Source organism: Rattus norvegicus, chromosome Y (genome assembly GCF_021556685.1).
Source record: "Rattus norvegicus strain SHRSP/BbbUtx chromosome Y, alternate assembly SHRSP_T2T, whole genome shotgun sequence".
Classification (NCBI taxonomy): domain Eukaryota; kingdom Metazoa; phylum Chordata; class Mammalia; order Rodentia; family Muridae; genus Rattus; species Rattus norvegicus.
Genome location: NC_141555.1, coordinates 58,778,997 through 58,805,414, shown reverse-complemented (window position 1 = coordinate 58,805,414; position 26,418 = coordinate 58,778,997). Strand labels below are relative to the sequence as shown.

Below are 26,418 nucleotides of genomic sequence, written 5' to 3'. Positions count from 1 at the left end.
CTCTCTCTCTCCCCGTTAAATGTTTGATAATTATCTGCTAAATATCTGACCTTTCTCAGGACCACAGAACACAGATGATATCCACCCCTGCCTTCTTCATGATTACTGTGGGTGTTAAGTTATACTTCATGGACTTAAGGTATTTCCTTTTCTGTGGAGTATAAGGCAGATGAGGTTTCTTCCAGAAACTTCACATTTTACAAATGCAAAATGCTGCCCTATTGAGAAACAATGCAAAATCCTTCATAGCTCACGTGGCTTCCTGTCTTCTGATTAGAGATTTAACCCACATGGCATTGTCATGGAAGGAACGTGAGTCTTACAGAGAGACTGTGGTCTGACAGAGGAATGGCTTTCAAAGGTCCTGAGGTGGGGTTCTCGGGCTAAGGAGCTGGCTTAGCCAGTAGTGTTTGCCATGAAAGTATGAGGGTCTGAGTTCGGTCCCTAGAACCCACATTAAAAAATAAAAGTCAGACATGGTGGCCTGGAATCCTGGTATCAGAGAGGTGGACAAATGCATCCCGGATGTTCTCTGGTCCACCAGCTCGACTAGTATGTTTGGGGTGTAAGTGTGAGACTTTATTGCAAGCAAACAAAGCAAGGCAGTGTGGACCTTTCTCAGTTACTTCTCTTTGCTCTGAGGAAATACTGTGTGAACTATCTCAGGGAGGAAAGGGTTGACTTCAGCTTGATCAGTGCCCATCAGGAAGAAAGTCAGGGCAGGAACTCAACGCAGAGACTTGAAGGCAGCAGCTGAAGCAGAGGCCGTGGAGGAACAACCGCTTACTGGCTTGTTCCTCATTGCTTGGTCAATGTGCTTTCTTCTGTATCCAGGACCACCCACCAAGAGGTGGCGCCATCCACAGTGGGCCTCAACACACCAATCATTATTCCTAAAGGTGCCTCACAGGTCTGTCAACAGGCAAATGCAATGGAGGCAAATCCTCAGCTGAGGTCCCCTGTATTAAAAAAAATAATATTAATAATAATAGTAATAGTAATAGTAATAATAATAATAATAATAATAATAATAATAATAATAATAATAATAAATCCCGACGCGGGGTTACTCACCTCAATGGTTTCTGTTCCCGAATGAAAGAAACACGCTCAGCCTCTATAATCTAAAGCAGCCCATAGCTGGGCAGCTGACTACCCTCCATGCTGTTAGAATCCACTTCCCAGCAATAACTCCAAGTTACTATTTACTATTTTCTATGCTTCATCTTGGCTCTTCTTGACTCCAAGGAGCAGCCCTCTGGGCCATGATCTCTTAGCCCTTAAATATGGAGCTCTGCCCTTCTGCATGTTTTTTCCCTTCCATGTCAGACTCTGTCTCCCCTCCTCCACACTCCCCTAAGGCATGGGGGCCTCTCTGTCCTGCTTGCTCCAGGACCCAAGCCCGGGAACCCTAAATCCCGTCTCTCTGTCTCTGTCTCTGTCTCTCTCTCTCTCTCTACCTGTCTCTTTGTCTCTCTGTCTCTGTCTCTCTCTCTCTCTCTATCTGTCTCTCTGTCTCTCTGCCTCTCTGTCTCTCTGTCTCTGTCTCTCTCTGTCTCTGTCTCTCTCTGTCTCTGTCTCTCTGTTTCTCTCTCTGTTTCTCTCTGTCTCTCTGTCTCTCTGTCTCTCTCTGTCTCTCTCTGTCTCTCTCTGTCTCTCTCTCTCTCTGTCTCTCTCTCTCTCTCTCTGTCTCTCTCTCTCTCTCTCTCTCTCTCTCTCTCTCTCTCCTTCCCAGGTATTGGCGGCTAGCATCTTTATTCACCAATCAGAATTAACTGTGGGCAGGTTCCCAGAAGCTACGTGCAGACTTTCTCCTGCAAACTAATCTGGGGAACCCAATTAGTATTAGAAAACAAGCAGCTACAATCTCCTCTTCCCAGGTGTGTCAACTCGACCACTGAAGGGAGTTGAGCCAGAGACTGAGGAGGACAGCTAAGGTTGACCTCTGAACTCCCATGCTTATGCTTATGCAACCAACACACACGTATGTATTCATTTATTTAATTCCAGAGCAGGATATTGGCATACAAGGCAGGGAGAGTGGATCTGGGGACAAGGAGATAAAAGAGAAACAGGTATTCGTAATCACCACAGAGAGCTCCCATCCTTCCTCTCAGAATAAAGCGAGAGTGTTCTCTGCCTAACTCTGTTGGAGCTTCTCAAGGGCAAACCCCAAACCTGCAGTGTTTCCCCCCAAGTCTTTGCTCCATGATGTCACAGTGTGCATTAAGTTGAAAACAAAAACAAGAAAAAATAACAAAACTCCCCCAAATAGGTCTAAAAGTACCAAGAAAGATTAAAACCATCTTGTTTAACAAGAGACACCTGTTTATTCCTGTTTGATGAACGGGTGTTTCTCCAAATGTTAGGATTTTTTAAAATAGTTATTAAACAAAGTAGAAGTACAGTAGAAAGGACGAGAACGAAATGAGAAGCGGTTGCTGGTCCTCTGGGGAAACGCTAGGTAGAATCAGGCATATTTTAATTCTGGGAAAGCTCAGGTTTGACCATGCGGGCTGTGTGATATTTCATGGTTTCTCGTGAACTCATCTGAACTTTGGTTTTGCATACGTGCACTGAGGCACCCTTCTGTCTTGGACCTGTGTGTTGTTTTGCATGCCCAGGGTGCCCTTCATTCCTAAGACAGATACACTCAGGATTCTGTCAGGTGCTAAGCACAGGTTGGTGATAGTTCCACATGGTCCTCTCTTTGGTGAGCCTGAGAGAGAATGGGTCAGGGGTCAGCTAATAATGCAGACCCTTTCATGCAAGTGACAGCTTTATAATATTTTATTTATTAAGAAATGTTAATGTGCTTTACTTAATTAGTTAATTCATTAGTTTACTAATTAATAAGTGTGTGTGAGCTTGCCACTGCACATGTGTGGACATCAGGTCCTCAGGCCTGGCAGCAAGGGCCTTGACCTGCTGAGCATCTCACCAGCCTGGAGTAAAATGCTGACCAAAGGAGATAGTGGGCCTTGAATGAAGTGTTTTCTTTTTCTTTTCTTTTTTTTTCCTGAGCTGGGGATTGAACCCAGGCCTTGTGCTTGCTAGGCAAGCGCTCTACCACTGAGCCAAATAACCAACCACAGGTGTTTTCTTTTGAATCTCTCTTATTATTGTTTGAGAATTTATATAGATGCATGTAAGGCATATTTGTTCAAATCCATCCCTTCATTCCCTCCCTTCCAATCCACTTGTTGCAAAGTCTTTGTTACAGGAAGTGTCTAGAGATGTGTGGATTTTTTGAAGCCCTGGGTCAGGTCTGAGCTGATCACATGGGCCCTTCAGGGAGACCTGGTGATTAGTGGGACCATTAGCCAGTAAGTGGGTGGGAAATGCCCCATTATTTCCATTTTAAATGTCTAACTAGGCCCGGTGGGAGGCAGATACTTATCACTTCAGAAAAGCCTTCAGTCACCTTGACACCTGTCCCCAGCCCTTGCCAAACCTAGACAGCTCTTGTGTTTGGTGAGGATTGTCCTGGTGTGCTCTGGGATTTCTGCATTTGCTCGAGGACTCTGGGTGTTGGTGTGACTCAGACAGCACAGGGCTCCTGGCTTCTCTGGATTTCCATGAGAGAACTCCAGTCCTTCGGCAGACTTGTTTGACAGGGTGTCGGTACTGCTATTGGCGTTCCCATTAGGGGCTGATTACTACTCTGGCTCATTACCCTCTCACTGGAGTCTGGCCTCCAAGGTTTGCCCTTCAGACTCTTTGTCTTTACTTCAGGGAGGGAGCATAGGGCAGGTCTTAGCAGAAAAGATGCTGAGCTTCTGAGTCGAGGGAGAGTGTGAACTTGGGACAACTGCAGCTTTGTCTGATGTGTGATGTCTGCATTTGCCTTCCCTGAGATTTTCCCTACCCATCCCTGCTTTGCTCTTTCTTTGCCCTCCCTTCCTGTCCTCCATCCTTCCCCACTTCTTTTCCATGGTGAAGACCATTGCTTCATGACATCTTATTATTAGACACAAGAGAGGCAAAGTCATTGGACCTTGTAGTCACATGACTTCACACAGAGACAAAGATACTCAACATTCCAGCCTAAGAGGTTGGTCCCTGCTTCCCTCTGGTGCAGCCCCTCCCTTTCTCCGATAGTTTGAATGTGAAATGCTCCTCAGAGACTGTAAACGCAGAAACACAGCTCTCACCTTAAGGGACTAAGGGACTTAAGGGACTAAGGATGATTTATTCTGGAGCCATGTAGTGTGATCATGGTCCAGAAACACAAATTTACGTCACCCCTTATATCAGGGTGGACACATTTTCATGAAGTTTCATAGTTTTTCAGAACAAAGAAAGTTATAATTCAAGACAAATGCAAAATATGTTGGTGGGCACACGAGCAAGGCAGTTATAGCTAATTGGGGGGATCTTTTCTATGTCCCCACGGTGCTATCCGATGACATTCTTAACTTATGGATTGGTGGTATCTAGGAATTTTCTAAGTTAATAGATTACTAAACGTTTTTTTTTATATCTATGACATAGATTAGTTTTGACAAAGAGGTAGGCAAAGAATTCTGGGGGCTAAAACTATCAGGTAACTAGTCTCTGGATCAGCGACATCCCAACATCTCCTCACCACTGCAGCTCTAACCAGCCAGTCAGCTTTCGCAGACAGCTTCTTCCTAGAAATTCTTGTTTAAGAGGCACACATATTTAAACAGTTGGAGCTCAGGTGCTGGCACCATTTTGCGAAGGGATTGAGGAACATCTTGGACACGGGGACAAGCTGACAGTCCATAGAGCCCCAGAGGCAGACTGCGAGGTTCATGGCCTGCCTGTCCCTGACTCCAGCTTGTTCAAATAAATCACAACTTTGTAGGCAGTGGGCGAGGTTATTGCAAGTTAACTATTTTCCTCTCTGGGTCTCTGGTATCTTCTTCTTTGAGGACGGGGAGTTGGGCAGGGATCGTGGCTGTTTCACACTGCACACCTTGGGTCTTAGGATGTGCTGCTGGGGAAACAACAGCCATTCTCTACAGCACTCCCTCCCTTAGCACGGGACCTTGGAAGACTTTTGGTATCCAAAGGACAGCACTTGCTAGAACGTTCTTTTCTCTGGCTTTAGTTACATTGACTGAATGAATGTTTTTTCGGGAACTCTGGTTTATTTATTCATGGGTTGTGTTGGGAATCCATTGGAATTGAAGCATTCCCTTCTGGAGGGAAGAAAGAAGCTCAGAAATTTCAGGAAGCTTAAGAAGCTTTTAAGGCTTAGGATTCTCGAAGGTTATGATGATCAGGTCCTGTTCCAAAGAGCAATCAGATGAGAACAATTGCCCCGGGGGTTGGGGGCAGCCATGATGAAGGGGGCTTCTTGGGTGGAGCTCCCTGCTAGTTGGGCTGAAATCTACAGGATGTAACTATTTTGAGTGTCACCCATGCTGGAGTGGCTTGTCCACTGATAGAGTTGTCTGAGCCACTCGTCTAATCCTGAATAGCCATGATAAGGTAGACCTGGCTGGAATCGTTTGTAGTTGGAGGCCTACATGAGGTGAACACACATTGTTCAGGTCTACCCAGGACAGGTCACGTAACATAAGCTGCTAGACATTCATGTAGGTTAAAAAGTGGCAGAAGTCACTCCATGTTAACATAACCAGAACTAGGTAGCTAAGGGAGCAAAGCTACGCAGGGTATTGGGCACAGGTTCTAGAGGACCCAGGGGAGGAAGGATGTTCCTCATCCTCGCCCCTCATCCCTGTACCTCTGTGCTGGTCCAGATACCGCCAGGCAGGACGCCATCCTACAATCCACATCTACACTGGTTTACCTCCCAGATCCAAAACTTCAGGAACCTACAGCACTACAATGACCTCACGGGCTGCAGGGAGGACACAGCCAGTACAGAAGTTGCTTAAAGTTAAAGGAGAACTATCACTCGTGTATGGAGGGGACCTTTTCACTCTCCAGGAGCCGTGTGTGAGAGCTCGGGCCTCACGGGATCCACAGTTCTTACTTCAGGGCTCAGCAAAGCTCGGGTCAAATGTAGTCATTGGTTGGAGCTGCCTTCCTTGCTAACTGAGGTGCCGTTCTTTTATTTTCTGCCACAACAAAATTAACACTTAATTATGGTGGCATGTTTTTCATCTTGTGATACACAGTGCTGACCCACGAAGGCACAGGGAAAACATTAACATCTGTTTCCACCTCTCTGCGGGAATAGGATGCTTGTTTCCAGTGGGGATGTTGTGAGTTCCCCTGTGATACAGGTTATGTTCTGAAAGGGAAGGAGGGGACTCCAATCTGCTCTGTAATAGTTGCATTCAAATACAATGCTGTCTATTTATCTTATCTGTCTCTCTGCCTGGATGTCTATCTTATCTATCTAATCTATCATTTGTCTACCATCTATCATCTATTTATCCATCCATCCATCTACTTACTATCTATCTATCTATCTATCTATCTATCTATCTATCTATCTTTATATCTGCTAATATTTATAATCTGTCTATCTGTCTATCTATAATTTGTCTATTTACTATCTATCTACCATTTGTTTATCTGATATCTATCATCTATTTATCTAAGGTGTGTGCATGGGTGTATGTAGATGCATATGTGTGCAGATGTGTGTACATGTCTCCACACTCAGGTAGAGTCAGAGAACAACCTCAGCCTCATCCTCAGGCATGGTCTGTGTTTTCGAGACGGGGTCTCTAATTGGCCAGGGGCTTACCCATCATGCCACCTGTGGTGGTCAGCAGATCCTGGGGATCCTGTCCTTGTTTCCCCAACTGGCATTAGAAGCTTTCTCCACTCACATTTCGATGTGGGTTCTGGGAATCAAACCCAGGTCTTCATGCTTATGAGGTGTCCTGTTTAGTTTTCACTGACATCTTGACATAACTTAGAAGAGACCTGACATAGAGTCACCTGGGAGGAGAGAACCTCAACAGAAGAGCTGCCTCCATCAGATTGGCTTGTGTCCTAATGTGTGAGAGACTGTCTCGACTGACAGCTGATGAAGCTGGGCCCACCCACTGTGGGTGTCATCATTCCTAGGCCAGGGTGTCTGGCTTCATGAGAACGTGAACTAAGCATGGGCTAGTGAGTAAGGCTGTGAGCAGTATTCCTTTGTAATTCTCTCCTCGATTTCCTATCTGACTGCCCACAAAAGCTGGTGAGCCAAGGTGCAAGCCAAAGAAATGTTTTCCTTCTACAAGTTGTTTTTGGCTACAGTTTTTTTATCACAGCTGTAGAGAGGCAGACTAATATGTGAGGCAGACACTTAACTGACCTAGTGACCTGCTTATTTGCAGTCATGCACTGTAAAAGAAAAAGATTTTGGAATGGGCACCAAATGGCTGACTTTTTCGAGGGTGAATACAGAAATCAGATACCACAAAACTAGGATTATATACATATCTATCTATCTATCTATCTATCTATCTATCTATCTATCTATCTATCTATCTATCTATCAATGTAGATATAGATATATATGTATATGTACATATATATGTATATGTGTATATATATATATGTATATGTGTTTCTTGTATATATATATATATGTGAGTGTATGTGTTGTATATATATGGTATATTGTATATGTAAGTATAATGGTATCACATGTGTGAAACTAAGTGCACACACTCTAATATGTATATGTGTATTTATAAAATTATCAGTGCGTTCCATGTATGTATACTTATGTGTGCATGCATGCATCTGTGCACATGTTCTTGGTGTGCATATGCATGTGGATATATGTTTCATGCATGTCTGTATGCATATAAGTGTATGTCTGTGTTGTTGCTACTTATTCTTGTCCTCCACGCCGTAACCAGCCTGCTTCTCTGTGTAAGTTTAGATGGAGCTGTGTGTCTTCTCCTTCTGCCAGGAAATGATGGACCAAAAGTGAATATGATCATAGACTGGAGACCCCAGCAGAGTTCATACTCACATTGTGGGAGAGGCTCTGTACTCAGTTAGAAGCAGGTACTCAGGTATCTGACCTCTTGTCTATGAGCCGTAGAAGGACACCTTTCCTCTCCTCTCTCGTGCCATGATTTCCATAAAGTGTCATCGCGCTGCTCCTCAGAGTTGCTGGGAGGAAGCCCCCTGCCTGTTGCCACAAGAGACAGATCTTTACCTAGAGAAGCGCAAGTGGGCACAGAGGGTATCTGCTGGTAAATGGCTCATAAAGTAGACAGTAGTATCCCAAAACTTTAACAGATAGAACTTAGACGTGCAAATGTTTTGACAACTAAAGGGTAGGTAAAGAGAGAAACTTGATGCTTGTTTTGACTGAATGTTGACAAGGCTTCTGTAAGTATTTGAGTTGGGAACTGCAGTGGATGTTTGGATTTGTTACCTCTGTCCTCTGTCTGGTGGCTTGCACTGCTTGAGTGCCATCAGTCTTATGAAGATCAGCGTGTGTTGTGGTTAAGGTGTGATAACAGGAGCTTAAAAATTTGTTAATGACTAGAAATTGGAGAAGGGGGGAAGGTGGCAGCTATCTATTTAATGGGATCTGGAATATTCCTTGATTTCTTTTACAGTAAGATGCTGAGTTTTGTGTGGCAGGCTCAATGCTGTGCTGTAGGCAATACTGTAGCCCTCTCTGTCAGTTAGAAAACAAAAAACTGAGAAAACACCACATGAGCAGCAGACACGCTCCAAGACTGTGTCTTTCTATACAGCTCAGAACCCACCTGCCTAGGGAATGGTTCCGCCCACAATGGGCTTGACCCTCCTAATCAGTGAACAATCAAAGCAGTTCCTCATAGACATGTCCACAGACCCGCAAACCTCTGGGCAGTGCCGCTGAGGCAGGGGCATTATTGAGATACTTGTGTTTCTTTCGTCTTGTGACTCTCTTCTTTCTTTCTTGACTTAGAACCTTCTGTTTGGTTACTGGGTGGGGGAAGGGAGCCCACACAGGAAAGGTACTGCAGAGTCCAGCTTCACCTCTGCCTCTGGTCCTCTCGTTGGCCCTGTGGGAAGCGTTAAATTCCTCCTCTCTTTCTGTTCCCACTGCTAAACATTATAACCGCTGGGTCATTAGCACTCTTTCTTGTCCGTGGAATAAGGACAGAAGTGACTGTGTCATCTCCTGGGTAATGCCGACTGTCCTTCCTTCTCTTGAGCCTGCCCAGGTCACTGTGGCTTACAGTGATAGAAGAGCCAGAAGCTGCAAGCTCAGGCTCCTGGGAATCTGTGAGGCCTCAGTCCTCCCTGCTGCCCCATGGAGTCTGTTCTAGTTTCCTTTCTGTGGCTGTGATAAAATGCTTGGATGGAAAGTAGTGTAGGGGAGGAAAATGTTTTGACTTCAACTTTCAGGTCATGGAGGGGAGTCAGAGTAGGAACCACAACAAGGTCTTGAGGCTGATGCCACCAATGGACTCTGCTTGTTGGCTTGCTCCAGCTCAACTCACTTTCTTGTACATCTCAGAACGACCTGCCTAGGGAATGGTGCTGCCCACGGTGGGCTTGGCCCTCCTAAGTCAGTCAACAATCAAGGCAATTCCTCATGTGCCTGCCCACAGACCAACACAATAACACAATAAGACAATTGTTAAGCCCCCCCCTCACTTGTGTGTCTGTCTGTATGTCTGTCTGTCTTTCTCTCTTTTCAAGTGATGCTGAGTTGATAAGAGGTTATAGTTAACTAGTTCATGCTAGCTGCAGCATGCATCTTGCTTTCTTGATTCTGTAGACTCATAAACGGTGCCAAGATATGCCCCAAGGTGAATCATTCCCGAGTCTCACCAGGAACTGATTTAGATGAGATTTTTGATTCAGGAGTGAGTCTGCACTCTGAAGTACTTGGCTATGAAAATGACAAGCGTTTTGGATGCCAGAGGGTAGAATTGGATTGAGTTGCGTTCTCTTTAAAAAGATACGCTGACATCTGTGATGTCAATGGCACGGTGGGTTCCATGGTGGGGGAAGAGGAGACAAATTACACTTTAGAAAGAATTTTATGAGGAAAAGGTCAGCACCACAGAGAGCCATCACAGCCATGATCAGGCCCTGAAGCAGCAGTGAAAAACCTCTGGCCCTGATGGGGAACTTCCTTAGGAGAGATGGTCCCAAAGGGAGCTGTTTTGTCCTCACTCTTTCGGCTTCAGTGTCTCAGCATGGGCAGCAACAGCATTTGTTCTGGGAAAAGTGAGGTCTGACAGAGTCCCTGAAGGGGCCCTCCTGGATCTTACACCCTCTGGAAGACCAGTCTTGCAGCTGGTCCTAGTTGGGCTCTGCTCCCTGCTGGGGACAGAGTCTACTGAGTGAGGCCCGAGTCGTGGGATCTAATCCCCCATCAATTGTTTTAGACGTGTTTTCTTTTTCTCATGCATCGCTTTAGAGCAGGCCTGTTTATCAAGGACCACTGGTCCCTGTAATTCATCAGCTAAGGAAAATGCTCAAATGGCTTTCTTTCAGACTAGCAGGATTTTAAAAGGCGGTTATTTAATTACAGGCTACTCGTGAGAGGGACAGATAAGCCTAATAGAGCATTTTATTTAGTGTGGGAATGACACCTGAGGCACAGCAGACACATCTGTCTGTGTGTGTGTGTGTGTGTGTGTGTATGTGTCTGTGTTTGTGTCTGTGTCTGTGTGTGTGTCTGTGTGTGTGTGCATGTGTTTCTCTGTGTGTATCTGTGTTTGTGTGTGTGTGTGTCTGTGTCTGTGTGTGTGTGTGTCTGTGTGTGTGTTGTGTGTGTGTGTGTCTGTGTGTGTGTCTGTGTGTGTGTGTGTCTGTGTGTGTGTCTGTGTCTGTGTGTGTGTCTGTGTCTGTTTGTGTATGTGTGTATGTGTCTGTGTGTGTGTCTGTGTGTGTATGTGTGTATGTGTGTGTGTGTGTGTGTGTGTGTGTGTGTGTGTGTGTGTGTGTGTGTGTGGTGACACCAGTATAACTGTCAATTTCTCCCTGTCTACTCTTCAGGTTTGATGCTAACTTGGAAATTTTAATGTGACTTCAACCTCTCCCCTACACCTTTTCCAACTTCTCTTTCCCTCATCCTTCTCTCCTTTTCTCCATCCTCCAGGGAGGGACACCAGCTTTCAGTTCACAGTATAAGAAAGGCCATGTCTTGAAGATGCAGGCAGTCTTCTCTGTACCTCACAGGCTGCCATCAGAACATGTCCACCTCTGAATTAGTTCTCCTGATAAAAGAGACATTTTGTTCTGGGTGTGAGCACAAAGGAATGTGGAGGTGGAACTGTTTCTGTGAGAGAATATCCCTTCACATACTGAGAAACACACAGCAGAAGGCAGGGCATGAAGGTTGCGATAGACCGAATACTGATGGGGACTAGAAAGATAGTTTAGTGTGCAAGAGCCTTTGCTCTGCAAGCCTGAAGAGTTCAAATTCTCTCTTCACCTTTGAAAAACTCCAGGTATGGCTAATCATGTCTGCACCATTGTAGGGTGGAGACAGGTGGATTGCCATGAGCATCCTGGCCAGCCACACTAGTCAAAATGGTGGGCTGTGGTTCACAGAGAGCCGGAGAGGAGTGAGGAAGAGAATGCACATTCTACTCAACTCTGCACGTATGTACACACGTATGTGACCTCACACTTGGGAACCACACCCCTGTTGAACCCTAAGTTCAGCCGCTTTATAACCTATGTGACTGAGTGTTCTAGCAACACGAAATTTTACATTCTCCTTGTTTGGTAAACCCCATTTTCTGTTCAGTTTACAAACACAAGAAGCTAAACTTATGATTTCCCAGGCTCGGGATGGTGTGTCATAGCTTTTGGTCTTTCTGGAACAGCATCTGTCTATCAACAGAGGGACTTCAACAGGGGGCTTTCCAGCTTACCCTCAGTGACATGGAGCTATTTGAGGGTTTTAACCGGGTGACTGCCGTGCTCATTTTCTTTTGAGAAATAGATTGGACAGAATGTACAATATCACTCGGATACGGGATAAACAAAACATCAGAGCCTGGGAACAGTGAACTGATTGTCACTGGGGTTTTGTGTATGTGGAGTATGTTAAGGGAGTGGATCTGAGAGAGAGAGAGAGAGAGAGAGAGAGAGAGAGAGAGAGAGAGAGAGAGAAAGAGACAATGAGCTTGATCTTACAATATCTGTTCAATGTATAATGTGATCAGAATACTACACCACATACTTCAAATGTATGCAGTTTCCATTTGTCAAGCTTACTTGAGAAATCTCCAAAAGAAAGGTAAAGGGGAGTTGGGACAGAAAGTTCTGGAAGGGACTAGGGAGAGAGTCTAGCAGTTAAGCACTCGCTCCCCAGAAACTTACATAGATGCCCCGTGGATGTGGAGACCATCCTATAAGTCCACCTTGGAAGGCAGAGGCAGGATGCCAAGAGCACGCTGTCTGGAAAGGTGACCCACACCAAAAGGAGCTTTGCCTGTGAGTGAGAGTTGCTGCCACAGTGAACAAGACAGACAAGACATTAAGGATATTTCCTGAGTGTACCTTGTTCTTCCACATGTGTGTGCATGCACATGTGTTAACTGGGTGACTAATTATTTCTCTCTCTCTCTCTCTCTCTCTCTCTCTCTCTCTCTCTCTCTGTCTCTCTCTCTCTGTCACACACACAGAGTCTCTCTTACACACACACACACACACACACACACACATACACACACACACACACACACCGTTCCAAAATGTTAAGTGCTGGAAGAGGGATGACAGGACTTGATGGATAAAATCAGAAATGACAAATTGTGTTGGAACACGCTGTGAAGGAAGAGGGTGACAAGAAGGAGAGTTGTGAGTGTGGCTGTCTGCTTGTCCCAAAGTGTAAGGCCATATTAACCCAGTGCCACCTCCTCCAGGATCTCAGAGCAACAGCTCTAGCTGAGATATAATTAGTCAGTGATGTTGGCTGTGTGTGTGTGTGTGTGTGTGTGTGTGTGTGTGTGTGTGTGTTGTGTATCTATGTGTGTGTGTGTGTGTGTGTGTGTGTGGTCACTTTTGGGGGTGAATATGACCACAAGCCCATACTCATCAGTTCGAGATCCCAAAAGTGCTTTGGGCCCCATCTTAAGTCATCACAGCTCTCAGTGTCTGAGGTTAACTGACTTCCAGAAAGCATCTTAGTAGGGCTGACTAATGTTTCATTACATCACAAGGACATTTTCTAGTGTAGATAAAATAAACACATATATTTTAGAATAAACAGAGTCTTGAAAAATGGAAGTGGAAAAATATCACTACCGAGTTTGCATTAAAAAACATATTTATTTTAGAATTCTCCAGGATAGTTGAAATTTCCCATATAACCTACACATGATTTCCATATATTAGCATCTTACATAATTATATGAAAATAATTAGGTGAAAATAAACTTGGAAAAAAAAGGACTTTTTTTTTTCCTTCCCAGCTCCTGCTCCCACAATGACAACTCTGAAACTAAGTATTTTTTAATAAATTCCTAAGCCACAAACTTTGGCTCATTCCCGGACTAACTTATTTAACCCATTCAAACTACTCTGTTTCTTCTAATTGGTTAATTACTGCGCTTTCATCCCCTTTCTTAGCTTCTTCCTCAACATCTCCTTTAGCATCTGCCACAGTGTACCTCCCTATGTCTCCTTTTATACACTATTTCCCAGAATCCTCTCTTCCTGCCACTGTTCTGCCTTCTATTTCCTGGCTCAGCTCATAGGTCATAGACTTTTTTTTATTGACAGGTAATGCTTAGAAGAGATTCTCTCTACAAACCTTGGTGCATTAACATCAACTAAATGACACGTTTTCAGTTCTCATTTTTACATTTGTTCATGGGTCTTTTTTGTGTTATTTCATGTGGCTGCAGTACCTACAAAGGCCAGAGAGGGAGTCAGATCTCCCAGAGCCAGAGTCAGTTGTGAGGATGCTAAGGGTTCTGAGTAGCTGAGCCATCTCTCCACCCACTAAATGACACAATTTTGTCACAGTAAGGGGAAAACTGGATACTACTACTCCTATGCCTTTTCACACTGTAGATTCCTATCCACACTGTATTTAGAAGCTAAGTGTCCTGTTAATGTATTAAAGTATTTTTATTCCCACTTCGGGCGGTACCTATCCCTGTGTTTCCCATAGCCTTTGAAGCTTGTCAAGGTATGACAGGCTCTTTGCTTATGATCCACCTGTCTAGTCTACTGAGCCTCCGTACCCTATCCTGTAGGGCCTGGATCTCTGATGATCCCCTCACCCTTGTGGATTCACGCTTTTGAACACTGATTTACAATTTTTCTTGTGCAGCCGTAGGGAGGTTTGGCACCAACTGATTTCATTCAGCCTCTGCTATTTAACAGATAAAGAACCGCTGAACTTTAAAATATTCATTTGAATAATTTAACTTTAGATAGATAGTATTATGATCTGGTGTGGAATTCAAATATTACGCCACCAAGGAACTGAATTTAAGACATTGTGTAACCTTTTAAAAAGCATTCTTTGGTTTTAAATTTTGGTGTGTGTGTGTGTGTGTGTGTGTGTGTGTGTGTGTGTGTCTGTGTGTGTGTGTGTGTGTGTGTGTGTGTGTGTTCATGTGTTTCACAGTGTCTAGGATCCCATCTACAAAATCTGTACAGATAAATCCCAGAATAGACGGGTGGAGACTCTGGTAGCTCCTCTCCCTCAACTGAGGAACTACTGGCAACTGAAGACTACAGGGCAGAGGGCCCGTTTTCTTCATGGATTTGGCCCCTGAAGGCTCTGCATGCTCCCCTGGATGTTTGTATCCACCCCCAAAATTTTGGTTTCTTTGGAAACTCACCTGAGTCACAGGATGTTTTTCTGGAAGCTATGTTAGGAGAGGATGTTTTGGTAAAGCAGACACATGAGAAGGCATGTGGTATTTTGCTGGAGCTCACGCTTGAAATGGGACAGGATGTTTACGGAGAACATAAATGTAATCCCACAGAGAGGGAGAGGACATTTTTACATTGCTACACCTTGCAATACTTCAATGGTCTTTGCTGGTATTCGTTCCATAATGAGAAATGCACAAAAGAGCCTGTGCTATTCGGGCTGCTTCTGGCTGCTTCTGCTGCTTCTTCTTGGTTAGAGCCTTGTGGTCTCTTCCAGGTCAAGGCACTTCTACTGATTCGTGTTTTTCGTTTACTATTGGACTGTACTGCACAATGAAGATTGGAGTTGCCCCAAAGAATTACTTCTAAATAGGTCCACAACTCTCTCCCTTTTCCTAATAACTTTCTCTCTCTGCTACCTCTGGTTGGTGGGCTAGAAGGGTGGTTGAAGGGTTTAAGAACCCTAAATAAAATAGGTTTTGAAAAAATCTAAGCCTACAGATAGATTCATTGGTTTTGAGAAAGGGCTATGTCTCCTGCTGAAAGGAGATGATATGTATGTTGTGACTTTTTGGTTCTGTGGTCTACTGTGACCCATTAAATGGCCAGTGACTGACAGTTTCCCACTAAGTGCAGCACACACTAAAATTCTTTTGCTTGGCGTTGGGAGCTGTAGAATGTATTCATTTCTTGTCACATATCCTCGAGCATTCATGTTGGTGACAGTAGTTACTCTTCAATTCTGCCATAATGGGAAGGGGGTCTGTACACTGAGAGAAGAGAGTGGCTGGTGGTGAGTATGTAACATGGAGTAAGAGAATCATTATGGTGCTGGGTCTCTCTTTTCTTTTTTTTTTCCCAACTTGACAATCTGGAGCCAACTGAGAAGAGAGAACAATTCAAGAACTGCCTCCATTAGATTAGTCTTCGGGCATTTCTATGGAACATTTTCTTAATTAATGATTGTTGTGGGAGGGCCAACCATTTTCGGCAAGTTCATCAGTAGTCATGTGTAAAAAGAATAGCCTTTTAGGCTGTAAGACATAGTAAGGGAGCAAGGCATGTGGAGTGTGGCAGTTTGAATAAGAAAGGCTCCCACAGACATATATTTGTATATTTAGTTAACAGGGAGTGACAGTTTTTTCAAGGATTAGAAGGATTAAGAGGTGTGCCATCATTGGAGGAAGTGGGTGTGTCAAGAAGGGTGGGGTTTGAGTTTTCAAGAGCCCCATGCTTTCCCAGAGTCTCTCTTTATCTCTCTCTGTCTCTGTCTCTGTCTCTGTCTCTGTCTCTGTCTCTCTGTCTCTCTGTCTCTCTGTCTCTCTGTCTCTCTCTCTGTCTCTCTCTCTGTCTCTCTCTCTCTCTCTCTCTCTCTCTCTCTTTCTGCTTACAGAGCAGTATCTATCTATTTCTCCAGTGTTATGCTCCCTGCCATGATGATGAACCAGACTGCTGAAACTGTAAGGGATCCTCCAATTACATGCTTTCATTATAGTAGTTCCTTTACCTTGGTGTCTCTTCACAGCAACAGAACAATGACTGAGACAGGAAGCAGGCCAACAAGCCGTGCTCCTTGTTACAGCTTCAAGCTCCTGTTCTGGTTTCCCTCAGTGATGGTCTGTGACCTGTAAGGCAAATAACCCTTTCCTCCCCAAGTTAGTTTTGATCATGTCATTCATCAGGACGAGAAGGAAGCAAACTAGAAAGTCACAGGTCAGCACATGAGCAAGTCTTACCTTTAAATTAAAACAAAGTGTCTATACGTTTCTATTTGTGGTTATGAGGTAAGCATCTGTGGCTCTACTAGACACACTGTTTCTATAAGAAATTGTCTTCCTTAGCATTCCTATTGTTGTAAGGAAACACAGTGATCAAAGAGCAAGTTAGTGAGGAAAAGGTTTATTCAGCTTACACTTCTACATTGCTGCTCATCAGCAAAGGAAGTTGGGACAGGAACTCAAACAGGACAGGATCCTGTAGGCAGGAACTGAGGCATTGGCTATGGAGGGGCACTGCTTACCGTCTTGCTCCTCATGTCTTGCTTAGCTTGCTTTCTTATAGAACCCAGGACCACCAGCCTAGGAATGGTGCTGCTCACAGTGGGCTGGGCCCTCCCCACCAATCACTAAGAAAATGCCCTACAGCTGGATCTTATGGAGGAATTTTCTCAACTGAGGTGCCCTATTCTCTGATGACACTAGCTTGTGTCGAGTTGGCATAAAATCAGGGTGGTGGTTAGAATGTGATTTTCCCATGGGAAGTGTGGCACAAGTAGGAGGTGTGTCCTTGTGGGAGTAGGTGTGGTCTTGTTAGAGACAGCATGTTGGGGTGATGTGCTTCTTCAGCAATACTATGTCTGCCTAGACCCTTCCATGCTTCCTGCCTTGATGAAAATTGACTGAACTTCTGAACCTGTAAGCCGGCCCTAATTAAATGTTGTCCCTTATAAGTTGCCTTGGTCATGATGTCTTTTTGCAGCAATGAAAATGTCAGTAAACCAGCCAGTAAAAAAAACCCAAATAGCAGAATTAATCAACGATAGAAAGTATTTCAAGTCCTGCAGCGAGAAACTTATTCTTGAGAGAAGAAACAGCAATGAATGAGTCCATGATAAGGTTGCGTTCAAAGCCATTCTTAGGGTGTAGATGTGGATCAGGGAGACCCATGGAGTGCAGAGGGGCTTCTCAGGAGGAGAGAGCTACATGGTCAGGAACAGAAAAGCATTTTTAAGTAGGGGCAAAGGGCATAGGATAGAGCTCAATGCAGCACCCCTGCATTGGAGTCACTGTCAAGAGTTTTCTGAGGATAAGCTTACTTGTGAGTCAAAGAAGGGAACTTCCTGGGGCTAGATAAGGTAACAGGGCCCACAGATGTGTAGGAAGTCATCCAGTCAAAGGAGAGGCAGGCAAGACAAGCCAGTGCAGGAGCTCTTTGTGGTCATCTAGGGGCATTGAGCAGAGACCTCAAAAAATATTACAGGATGCAACAGAGGCAAACAGTGCTCAGGGAAGCTAAACACAGGATCCACGTAACACCTGAGAGAAGCTCACAGCATCCTCATCTTCCCTTTTCAATTACTTTTAAATTACAAAGTAATGGGCTTTATGATACTTTCAGGAATCGATAGAAATAAGCTTAGTTTGGCATTCACTACTCTTGAGTTAACCTCATCAAAATGTCCTCCTGGGAAGCCACCTCATATCCACCTTCTGTAGTGATGGCTTGGCTGTTCTTTAAGGAACCAAAGAAACCAATATGGATATGGCCCAAGTTCAACTCATTCTAGACCCTTTCTGTTCTTCCTGGGTCTCCTGCTTCACTTTTTGAGAACTCCATTTGGAATTCCTTCGTCCCTCAGTGTCCTCTACTCCCTCATGTGTTCTTTAGTCTTTCTTTCACATTACAATCAATTTAGTCTTTCTTACCCTCATCCTGGTCTCTTCTCTGCATGTGAATGATGGATTTATTTGAAAAGATGACTTTAGGGGCCTGGAGAGATGACCAATGGATCAAGAGCTCGTCTGCTTTGAAAGAGGACGTGGATTTGCTTCTTTAAGCTCATGTCCAATGGCTCCCGATCACCTTTAACTCCAGCTCCAGGGGACCTGACTATTCTTGTCTCTGTGGTCTCCTGTGTTCATGCCCTGCCCCCACCCACATAATTAAAAATAATACATGTTCAGATGAGAAACAGGTTTCATTAGGTTTCGTTAGTCAAAGAAAACCTGAACTTCTCTGATTCTGAATCTGTTTGGATCAGTTTATTGGGTTTCCCCTTGAGTTCCAAGACCACAACCCTGTTACCTGCCCCTCTTTCCCCAACTGTCTGTCTCTCCCTCAAACTTCACCTCAGAGAGTCTATCTATGTCTGGCCCCTCTCCACTGCTTCCCAAACATCCATCTTTTTTCCCCCCGTGCCATCCCTGCTCCTCTAAGCCTCATCTCCAGTTCTTTTCTCTCCCTAAAGACCAGACCAGCTCAGTCCTGTTTGTTTTAGTCTGCGTGACATCAGACTTACTGTTCACACCCTTGACTTTTCTGGCTTCCTCTCCATGTTCCATCCACCACAGCCCGTCTCCTCCACCAAAGTGTTCACACACAACACATAACATCGCACATTTTAATTTTTAGAGCAAAAACAAATTGCACTGGAAAAGATACTGGGGTTGTCAAAGGCACGTGTGTATCTGAAACACAGAAAAACAACCATTTTCCCCCCAATCCTATAAATTCCCCATCTATGTCCACCTCACTTTGTGAATTTCACCTTAACGGATCTTTTCCACCAGATTATAGACGTAGATGTGGACGTCGCCATCACACTTGATGAAGTACACGGAAGGCTTGGCTGGAACTTGGTAAATGACTTTGCCGATATTTTTGCACCCATCGCTTCTGGTGAACTGCACACATTGACCTGTTAAGATGTCACTGTCAACGTCTGACTTCTCCTCTGCTGGAGGAGTCTCTGGAATGATACGGAGGTTTCCTTCTGTGTAATCATCCAGGAGCTGGTAGATGTATAGGACTGGGTCTTTCTGGTAGGTGATGTAAAACCTGCCCTTCATGATCGGCACCTGGGCTAGGACCACCCCCTCGAGTTGTCATTAGAGCCATGTTTGCCCTCAAATTTATGCTCCACAGCTCGGCCAACCATGGCACTTGCGAGATGGGCGTCTTTCACTTGAGGAAACACTACTTTGTGAGGCAAGACCTTAAGCTTTAAAATCCTCTCATCGCTGTGAAGTGCCAGTCCGTAGACACAATCAATTCTGACATACTTGACCAGATAGAGAGAGGGATTTGTTGGCAGTTGATCTAGAATGATTGCCTTCCACTGGGTGACGGGCTCATCACATTCCTTCCATCCGTGAGAAATTCTGCAGCCCACAATGTCCCCAGGGACTGGAGAGAAGGCCTCCTCCTCCTCCACTTCTGGAAGGATGGTGTGCTCATCCTCCTCAGAGACATCCTTTTCTTCATGGCTGTAGACCTCGTGTGGTAGGCCACGGCATCCTGGTCCACTGTCTTGTGGCTATCGTTCTGTGTTCAGGCTTCATACTTGCCTGTGGCCTGGGTTTGAAGAGCTCGCCTGCTTAAACCAGTCACAATGCTGTTGTCTCTGTCATGTGAGTGCCTGCAAGAACAATGGGGGTGGGGTGGGGAGAGTGCTGGACCAAGGCTCTTGTCTAAGCGAACTTTGGAGCAGGTGAGGAAGGCGATGGTAGACAGGTTTGAGCATCGGAATCTAATTCTGTCGTAATCAGAAGTTCGTAGGAGGGCTGGGCAATGGTGGAGTACACCTTTGATTCCAGCACTCAAGAGGCAGAGGGAGGCAGACCTCTGTGAGATCAAGGCCAGCCTGGTCTACAGAGTTAGTTCCAGGATAGCCAAAGCTACCCACAGAACAACCCTGTCTCAAAAATCAAAATCTAAAGTTCAAAGGGAAATGAACAAATGGTTCTCTACAGCTCAGAATAACATATCCGGACACATTTCTTCAGCCCGAGGCACTTTGGCTCTGCTGAGGAACCTCTCCTTGAATGGCTAGGTCAGTGTGGGATTAAGTATCCCTGTCCCCACTTAAGCAAGCAGAACAGAGAAAAGATAGCAAAGGAGCCAGAAGGATGGCCACACCCCTCTTCTACCCTCTAACTATGAACTATGTGGCAACATCCACAAGTGTCTGCCCAGAGACACAGCACACCAGTCCACTGGCTTTCTGAACTGTGCATCCTGACCCAGCCCCAGGTTTATTCTGCGACGCTGTTGCATCTTCGACCGCAATTAGAGTCTTTTCTGTAGGCAACAACAGCCATTTAGAAATAATATCTCCTGGGGTTGGGATTTAACTCAGTGGCAGAACAGTTTTCTAGCAAGCACAAGGCCCTGGGTTCGGTCCTCAGCTCCAAAAAAAAAAAAAAAAAAAAAAAAAAAAAAAAAAAAAAAAAACAACAACAACAACATCAAAAAGAAATATTATCTCCTAAAATGCACAGGCACAGAAAGGAGCTTTGGCATTTTATTAGAATTATGAATTAGATATTGTTAGCAAAGGATAATAAACTCTTAGACTGACTAGCCTAGACCATCCGCCGAGCTCTCAAATGTGGAAGACATCAGAAACTACGGGTACTCGCTGTATGAGGGAAAACTTTTAGCTTTCTGGGCTACAAGGGTCCGCGTTATCTTCATAAACGTATTTACCGAGAGAAAATGTCCTCGTCGTCCAGATTCTGTCTTCGGAAACCGGTCAGGCTCCAAAAGGCTGTTGAACAATTGTGGGGTTCAGGAGCTGAACTGGCTTTCACACCCCGCTGGGAAGATAGTGAACCCACCTTCAGGGGAGTCTAGAGCCCCCAAGTGGAAGAGAAGCGCAACCTCCACCCTTCTGCTCTGTGACATCATACAGGCTCTGCTTACGTCATAGAAGACCTCTCAGGCCAGTTCCTTCCCTAGTTAGGCTAAGAAACTTCCAGCATCTAGGTTTTAGCTTCTCATGTAGCCTCCTGGAGACCCAAAGTAAAGTCCCCACCCAAATATTCTGATGACTCGAGTCACAGTCTGCCCAAGTAGCTCTTTTCATGCATTTTTTTTCTGAAAAAGTCTTTGGTTTCTGAGTCACCAACATCCTTGGAGGTTATTGTCCCAGCTCCTATCTTTACTTTGGTAATCTTTAAGTCATTCTCCGTATCAGAAATATCCCTAGCCTGTCTCTCCGAGGCAGCCCACTGGATAGCAACCAAAATTAGCTTTATCAAAACCATGGACATACTCTGTAGCCCAGGCTGGCCTTGGATTTACGATGTAGCCCAGGCTGTCTTTGGACTTGTTATCTTCGCGAGTATTGAGAATATACGTATGGACTACCACACTCAGCTTTGTCTCTCTTATTATAAGTGACTCAGCTGTGGCCCCTCATTTGCCAGCCTCCCTCAACATCACCAACAGCATCCACAATCACCCACTAGGATAATCCCATCCTTTAACTCATCTGTTTAGGTAAGACTTTACAGAACAGAGAGCCAGCAGGGTCCTCCTCCTAATTAGAACACATTTGTGTGGAGGGATTTGAGTGATTGTTTGAGTGAACCAGTCATACCTTAACCTGGTTCTGATATTATGATCAAGACGGAAAAAAAAAAAAGACTAAGAAAACAAAAGTAAAGGAGACGGGTCCAACACCGCAACTTGAACCTTAGCAGGTGAGGAGATGGCTCACAGGTCTCAGGTAAATGATGGGTAGGCTTTGTGGCCCACGCAGAATCCCAGTCCAGGGAGGTAGAGAAAGGGCAGATCCCCAGGGCAAGACAGCTGCCAAGACTAGTCATATTGGTGAACTCTGGGTTTGACTGAGAAATGCTGCTTCAATGAATAAGGTAGAGGAGAAAATGGATTAGTCCCTACATTATACACTGCACGTGCATGTATTTACACACACACACACACACACACACACACACACACACACACAGGAACAAAACAAAAAACCTTGGACTTGAGGCATTGCCTCCACTGTAGTAGCACATAGTAGGAGGTGGGGATCTAAATAAGTGTTCCTTTCCACCCCCACAAAGACCAAAATACTTATGAACCCTCAGCCCTGGATCTGTACAATCTGCTGAGGACTTCCAGATGTTAGTTTAGTCTCCTCGCTCTGTAACATGTTCTGGTGTTCTGTTTCAGGAATCCTGAGCTGGGGCTCGGCTGTCTTGAGTCTCACTCCCAGTCTTGCATCCAAGACAACTTTCAGCTGCCATGTACTGATCCTTGGAATTCCCTGCCAAGGTACCCTGACTTGCATTTCTCACGAGGCCACGCCATGAAGCCAGAGAAAGTGCGGCTGTCTTACTCTGCCATTTATTAGCTTAGAGTATTGGGAAATTGGCTCGACCTTTAAACCTCACTTCCCTCATGTATAAATGAGCAGGCGAACAATTCCAGTTCATCAGATCTACACAAGGAGTGAGTTAGAAAAACACATCAAAACGATTAGGGACAATGTGCTTTATGAATGATAAGCAGTATTATTTATATGATTTGTAACATTGGAAATTATTTTACCTGGAACGTAACGGTTTTCATTATCTTTGCACAGATGATGCGAGGAAAGCATCTAGGATGCAGAAATGCTTCCTTATTTGCTTTATTTCCAAGAACCATTTCCTTCTGCACTAATTATTTTTTTAAAACTTACTTTCCACTCCATCTCCCCTTAGGTGATTGGGTTAAAATGGGGTTTGGTGAGAGGGGTTATAAAACATGTTACAGAATATATCTACAAGATCAACTGTTGTATTCACATGGAGGCACCCTCCATGGATAAGCCATGCTCCCCCTGAAGGTATTGATTTCTTTTCTTTTTTTATTTTCATTGATTTCTTGTGATGGCTAGTCTTGGAGGAAAGAACCTCCCTCGAGGAGCTTCCTCCATCAGATTGGCCTGGACTATGTCCAGGTGGCATTTCCTTGACTGTTAACTGATGTTGGAGAGCCTGGTCTACTGTGAACAGCACCGCCCTATGTGGGTGGGTCTGGACTCTGTAAAGGTAGTTGAATGTGAGCTTAGAAGCAAGCCAGTGAGCAGTCTCTGTAGTTCCTGTTTCACAATCCTGTCTTGGTTTTCCTTGATGATGGGCTGGAACAGATAAGATGAAATGAAGATTTCCCTTCCCAAGCTGTCTTTGGTTAGTGTATTCATCAGAGCAACAGAAAACCAAAATTAAGCAAAAATCCCAGTGCCAGATGTGGGATGTCTTCCTGAAAGTTGCTGACTAGCGAGATCTCAATAGCCCTCACAACTTTACAGGTTGATGCCATTGATCTTCGTAGCCCTCCAGAACTTGATGGTAAGACCCTGTTTCTTAGGATACTGAATTCTTTGGGTCACAGGTCAATGAAGGGTCAATCTCAAGTTGAGGTGGAAACATCCTCTATAATGGATAGCCTTCATGGTTCAAGAAAGTGCTATGTAGGCTTCCAGGGGAGAAAATCATCTACAACCTTACTCGGGGGTGAACCATTCAAGCTAAAATGTCAGGCAAGATGTGCCCCTAATGTGTTAGTGTCATCACAGTCATGGGAGTAACCAGTGGCTTTCCAATCGGATACAAGGCATATTGCACACGAGGGAATACAAACCAGGTTCTGCAAACTGGTCAAGAACCTATGGTTAGGGTGATATAGGTCCTATGAAAGAACCTAATGCTAAATACATCATTGAACTTCCTTCCAAACATCCATATTTGTATCTACAGATCAGCGTTGCACTCAGCTCTCATCAGACAAGAATCCTCTGACTACCATGGCAGAGACGTACAGCTGGACAAAGTGCTGGGAATCAGTGGTGTTGGACTGTTCAGGTGGAAATAGGAGAGCTAAGTCTTCTCCTCCACAACTCAGAGAACATCATGAAAGAGTGGGTGGAAGGAATAAAAGAACCAGAAGATGGGGAAGTGGACAGCAAAAGGATATCTTTTAGATTGGACCTAGTCATTGAACTCTTAAACTGATGGTGGCTATGGTCACGGGTACAAGACTGGGCCCCTCAACACTTCATCACAGATGGGAGAGGCCATGAAGACCCTCCCCTCCCTTGGCAACCAACATTTACTGGAGGAGGGGTTCTATCCTGCAGGATTTAGATTTTTCAAGACCTACTTTAGTAAGAGTTTTTAAACCCTTTGATCTTCCTCTGGCCCACCACCCACCAGAGGTAGTGGAAAGGAAAGGACAATAGGGCAAACAAAGGACGACGTGGACCTGCTTAGAAATAGTTCTCTGGGGCGATTTCAATCTTCATCATCAGGACATCAGTTCAGTTGACATGAATCAGCAGAGGCAGGTCAATCTACTTGCAAACACCATTCACAAATCACCAAGGACATTTCAACCCAGAAGAAATTGCTGAGCTCTTCCAATTGGCCTGGGTTCGAGGAGGCAGCAAGAAGCCACCGAAATGTCTCCATAAGAACTTCTCTAGTGCTTTTCTCTCTACCAAATCATGACAAAAAATGGTCAGTGAGGAAGGAAAGGTGAACCAGTGCCACAGCATGGTCAATGAAGACCAGGGTCATCAAAGTCCATTGAGCATCAGCAAAGAGTGTCAAGGCAAGCCAATGCCATGGTGTTGCCCACTGTTGTCCAGGGTTATACTCGTACACTTTCTAAACATCACACACCCTTTTCCCAGGCAGCTACCAGAAACAGCATGTGTTTGTTCTCAGCAAATCATCCTCCCCTAAGACAGTTTCCAGAACAACATCCATGACACAGTTGAGTCTCCAAAGAAACCAGAAATTTCTGCTTCACTCCCTTCTTCATTCCTGTACCCGTAGATAAGTTGTTCTGTGGAATACCTCTGTACTCATGTAATTAATTAAACTTAGGGATTACACACAGAAAGGAGACATGAAATAGGAGGGTGGACTTTTTAAGAATATCGGTGTCAATTGGAGGGGGAATGGCGTGAGAGAAGGGGTTGACCGAGGGGATGATGGAGGAGGATTAGGGAGGAAGCAAGGGAGACCTGAAGGAGGGGATGGGAGAATGAGGGAGGGGGATGAAGGAGGGGAATTGGGAAGGGAAATACAGAAAGGAAAGGTCTAAAACTCATTATATAAGTATATGAAATTGTTAAACAAAAACATCAAAATCATCATTTTTTAAAAAAGTTTAATGTTTCTCTTTATAGAGGGTCAATCATTACAACTTAGGGCTTATTTTGTTGGATCAATTTTGTTTTTAAGATTTTTTAGTTCCTTGGAGCAAATTGTCAGATGTGAAGTTTTAGTTCGAGTCAGTGCTGTCCAGGGTTCTGTGTGACTGAAAAATCAAGTCAATAAACACTTTGTATTAATCGTCAAAATCCCAGTGTATTCTCTCCAGTAATTTTCCTTTTATCACACTCCAGCCACAGCCCTTCTCAAAATGCTGTCTGAATTAAGTACCTGCCACTGAATGGGACACAAGTTTAAACCAGTGGAAGTGGGAAAAAGCAACTAAAAGCAAACAAAGTAACAAACAGCAAAACTTCTTCCCTCTGCATCTGGGATTCCATTTTATGGTTTTGGAGAGTCTACTACACTGAATAAAATGAAAGAGTAGAGTCAGAGGTGGTGTTTAACTTAGTGAAGAAAGGCAGGCATAGCTGCAAATGGGGGGAGACGGGGGTAGGCTGTCAGGGCGGTTCCTCTCTTGATGATGTATGTAAACACGAAAGCTGAGAATGAAGAGAACCTCCAAGTGAAAACGGCGATGCCAAAATTTATGAACACAAGAGCGTTTGTATCACACTGACTGAACATTCACACAAATAAATCATACCGCATGACTAGTATGCGTGTTCACACACATCAAGTGGTGCTGTGTTTGGGGGGCTGTATAAACAATGATTGTGTGTGACTGGAGAGGTGTCTTGGTAGTTGGGAACCATTACTGCTCTTGCAGAGAACCTGAGATCAGACCCTGGCACCAACATGGTGGCTCACAAGCATTGATTACTCTTGTTCAATTCTGTGCCTTGCTCCTGTCTTTGTATATTTTGGATATTACCCACTATCAGATATAGGATTGGTAAAAATGTTTTCCCAATCTGTTGGTTGTAGTTTTGCCCTAATGACAGTGTCTTTTGCCTTACAGAACGTTGCTGTTTCATGAGGTCCTATT

General features: G+C 44.6%; 1 long non-coding RNA gene across 1 annotated transcript; it reads right to left on the bottom strand.

Moving 5' to 3' along the window:
* Positions 1-18,861: 18,861 nt before the first annotated feature.
* Positions 18,862-21,053, bottom strand: LOC134484490 (Y-linked testis-specific protein 1-like). Its single transcript, XR_015647455.1, has 2 exons — positions 20,959-21,053; positions 18,862-19,888 (listed from the first exon to the last, which is right to left on the bottom strand). It is a non-coding gene; the product is annotated as a Y-linked testis-specific protein 1-like (long non-coding RNA).
* Positions 21,054-26,418: the final 5,365 nt, after the last annotated feature.